This window comes from Porites lutea, chromosome 1, assembly GCF_958299795.1.
Source record: "Porites lutea chromosome 1, jaPorLute2.1, whole genome shotgun sequence".
In the NCBI taxonomy this organism is placed as follows: domain Eukaryota; kingdom Metazoa; phylum Cnidaria; class Anthozoa; order Scleractinia; family Poritidae; genus Porites; species Porites lutea.
Genome location: NC_133201.1, coordinates 10,263,223 through 10,267,696, shown reverse-complemented (window position 1 = coordinate 10,267,696; position 4,474 = coordinate 10,263,223). Strand labels below are relative to the sequence as shown.

At 34.4% G+C, this 4,474-nt stretch overlaps 1 long non-coding RNA gene across 1 annotated transcript; it reads left to right on the top strand.

Annotated features, from left to right (window-relative positions):
• Positions 1 to 425: 425 nt before the first annotated feature.
• Positions 426 to 4,128, top strand: LOC140944726 (uncharacterized). The gene is made up of 2 exons (XR_012166697.1): positions 426 to 771; positions 3,792 to 4,128. It is a non-coding gene; the product is annotated as an uncharacterized lncRNA (long non-coding RNA).
• The last annotated feature ends 346 nt before the right edge of the window (positions 4,129 to 4,474 follow it).

Below are 4,474 nucleotides of genomic sequence, written 5' to 3'. Positions count from 1 at the left end.
TTAATGTTGGGAATGAAAACCTTTGTCGTATTCGTATCAAAAGAGTTCATCAATGTAGGAATCATGCCGCGATGCAAGCGGGTATGCACAAAAATCTTTTCTTGAAAGTCTAAAGATAAATACTATGAAATAGATCCAAAAAATGTAGCAGTGTTAACTTTTAAAAAATTTTCATTGAATATTCATCGTGTTCAACTTTTCACCATGTTACAAATAAAACCTTCTTTTTAATCTGAGTGTATATTAAGTAGGAGGGACTTTTTTTTTCTGGTAGAAAATTTTAGACAGTCAATTTGAATGCTCTAATGACCACAACGCCAAAAGAACATCTGCGTTTCTTTTGCCCCTCAACGGGAATTCTGATAATAGGGGCAGTCATATGTCAAGCCATAGATATTTTCAAATTATAACTGATTAGAAATTAGACGTGGGACTTACATATTCATAAAGAAGTCATTCCCACTATTATAAATGCCCCTCACTTTTTAAAGCTTACTGTCAAAAACAAGTCATCAGTTTCTTCACTTCGAAGATATTGCTAGAGATTTCTTTAACAGCTATTATGAGAAACGTGTTGTTTATCTTAGCTTTATTAGCGGTAGTATTCACAAAGTTTAAAGGAAAATCTGAAAGCATAAAAGGGAAGGATGAAGAAAGCGAAGGAGTTCAAGACGTTTTACGCCGAACAACTGATCATAAACTGTTTCCTCGTGTTTGTGGGATTCATTCATGGAAAACTTGTGGTAGACGAAGATCGGCTCAAAGAAAAAGGTAAAATAGGGCTTTGATGTATGATTTTTGTGAATGACCAGCAGCGGCAAAACTGTGTAAAGAAAGCTACAGTTCTTATGTTCTTGGATGAAACGTTTGCCCTAAAAGCATTTTTTTAAGACCCTCTTTTCGCTAAATAATATTCACGCACATTGTCTTCATCGGCATCATTTAAGACGCTTTTGGGATAAGAAATACATAAAAAAATCTATATGCTTGTTACACAACAAAAACCTCGAAACTGTCGATGATGTTTTTAAACTTCTAAACTTTCATTTTGTTTTTCGCGTAGAAGTTTCTTTTTTTTTCTTTTTCTTTTTTTTTTTTTCTCATTTTAGACACTTGACCAGAAACAAACAGTTATTGAAATAAACCGTACCTTTTAATTTAGACGATCAACAATCCATTTGAGAAGTCACATATTAAAGCATTAGTTCTGATAAAAACCTTGTTTTCTGAGTGCATCTGCCAAGACGAACCTAAATTTAGTGATTTAAACAATGGCCAGATTTTTTTCGAAATGGAAATTTAAGAGTTATTTAAGTTTTTTTAGTGTGGTCATTACTGGTGATCGTTATTTCGTGCTGTAACTACTGGCGTCGTTTTCAAAAATAGAATCATATAAATCATGTGTTAGTGCATGAATTTCACTGAAACGCAACCACCTGTCTATACAATTATTTCTAATAATTACAATTCACGAGGATTCTTATTTTATTCATAAACTCCAATAATATTTATGACGGTACTAGGTACCATCACTACTACTAACTAACATAATAATAATAATAATAATAATAATAATAATAATAATAAAAATAATAATAGTAGTAATAATAATAATAATGATAATATTAATAATAGTAATAACAATGATAGTAGTAGTATTAATAATTAAGTATTAATAGACTATAATAATCGCGTGCAAGGACTTATTTCCTCTCGTTCTATCATTAACGCCTTTGTACCAAAAGAGGATGTTAGGGAAATCAGATAAGAAGATTAAAACGACAAATATACCACCTTTCTTATCGTAGGGGGAGCGGGAGATGATAAACCGGCGTGCTCCTAATTTCGCAGAAATTTTTCATTCAAACAATAACCCAAAACATTTAATGGGCAATATACGCTCAATAAGGAACCCAATCAAACAATCAAACATTAACCAAAAAGTAACATATGAAACTTTGATGGCTTAACGTCTCCATAAAGTATTTAGCAACTGACCTTTCTATTAATATTTTGTTGTTAATTTGTATCTTTACAAATTGCCTTACACTTTCGCTATATTTCAGACCAAGTTATTCTTTTCTTTTTCTTACCTTTTTTTTTGGTAATCGCTTCTTATTTGCTGTTAACTTTCTCTTATTTAACATTTGGTGATATCCTCTGTTTTGAAAAGAATTGTATCGAGCGATAAAATTCGGCAACAATATTTCTGACAAAATTCATGTTTTGACTACTTTGAAAACATTAATACTGGCTGTTTATGTATTTTCAAAAGTTTTTAATCTAAAACGTCGGCAAAAAACCAAGTTTTTGCAAGATATTTTTATTCTTCTTCTGTCTTCAGGATCACACTTTATCCACTCTCTAGTAAGTGAATATTGCTGAATAGCTCGAGATAGCGAACCAGTCATATCACTTACATTATCTCTTAGGATATAGCGATTCCAGGTTTCCTGTTCAGTGTCTTTCAAAATGGCGATCATCTTGACCGCTATCTAGACGAAGCTAAAAATTAATGTTTCTGTATTTCAAATAACTAAAGTCTAAAATACTTTATTCATAATTTACTGAATGATTATTGATTTACTCAATGCAACAAAAAGTAAAAACGATTAGTATTACTTAACGTTTCCCATGTTACACCTGAATGAGGGAGGAAGGAGGCACAACGAGCCCGCGCCGACCTCCATAAGGATAATGCGATTACACACGTACAAGTCAATTATGAGGGAGCTTAAGCAACAACGACGGCGACGGCTACGAAAACGTCACTAAAAAAGTTATCGCGCTTATTCCATCTCGATCCATACGTCAAATGTTGGAATTTCTTCTGGAGCAGAATAAGCCATTTCCGATTGTCAAAAATCCTCACTTTTAAAATGAGGCCAAGTGCCTAATATTTCTTGTGAAAATGAGTTGTATTTGCCTGAGAATGAAACATCATTTCTATATCAAAGGCTCAGCATTTAACCTAGTTTTGATACAGAGGCCCGGGGGAACTCGGAAATGGGCTAATTGACGTTCAGGAAAAGAAAAAAGGAAGTCGTTGTCGTGCGTTCATGTCTTCCACAAAACGTGATATTAGGTATTTTCACGTCGTAGTCGTGCAGTGACGGCAAAGAAATGTACAAAAGAGCGTGATGCACTCCCAGAATTGTTGCTTTGCCAATCCTCCTTTCGCCTTGTCATGCAGTGACGGCAATGAAATGTACAAAAGAGCGTGATGCACCCGCAGAATTGTTGTTTTGCCAATCTAATCCTATTGCCTTTTTGCCGTTCTTGTTGACGTCACCGTCGTCGACTCAGTGTGGAGATTGGAGTTTCCATGACAATCTCACACACCAGTAAGTGTACAGTTCCAAAAACGGTGTTGACCAGGAGAAGAAAAACTTTCCAGATGTTCATTTCGTTTAGAGACGAAAGTGAATATTCGAAAGTGACGCATTTTGTTGACGTGAATGTCAACTGGCTTACTGCAGGTTCATAAAGCAACATAGCTGTGTTCAGAGTAAAAGATCAAGGTCGAGCGAACGGGATCGAAAAGTTCATTTCATGAAGCAGAATGTGTGGTCATTGAACTCAATTACCAGTGCCAATGATATATCACTCAAGAGGCGAAATTTACCATTTTAAAATTGTTTTAAATTATGAAATTTAAAAAACTAATGACGTCACCAAGTAGTCATGTACGTCATTGTCCACCAAGATCCACTCTATTGCTTCCCTTTCCTTTTTTGCCCGAAAGTCGAATTGTAAATAACCTGAATTCTTATGTTTAATTTTCTCGGCAGGCGAAGAAAACACAGTTCAATAGCAAGATTTAACCCAGAAGATGAAGCTGACACTCTAGTTATTTTACAAGAAAACTAAGAAAATGACCATTAGAATGGACACCTTTGTAACACTCTCACCCAGCTGTCGCTTAGAGTGTGTTAGCGAGTGATAATCATCAAGATTCTGCGTTCCTGGATAAGCCGTTAAACCCGTACATCTTTCAAGCCCCAAAACTGTACAATGTAAGCTAATATTTTAAAACTGTAAAAAATATTTTTCACTGTGGCCTTAAGTAATCGAATAATGAGAGGAATAAAACGTACCCTAATAAAGCGCATGTTTCTATCATTTAAATTCTTTTGCTCTTGTTTCTTTCTTGGCTTCAGGCATTCTTGGTTTTCTATTAATTTATAGCCCTCGATCGATATATCAAAATTCTAACATGACTCCGAGGCTTAAGGGATTAAATTGCAATTCTTTCAGGACTCTATATTGTCTCAAAGTTCCCAGATGAGACTTGAGGACAAAAAAAAACCAATCTAAATATAGAAAAATGACCAGTAAGCCTCGGATTTATGTTAAAATTTTAATATATCTCGATTAAAGTAGTTTTTTAACCTTCTATGAAAGTTTATCAAGGTGCAGTTTTTCTCCACCATAAGTCGCGTTATTTTTCAAAGTGTCGTTTAACGTCTGGTTT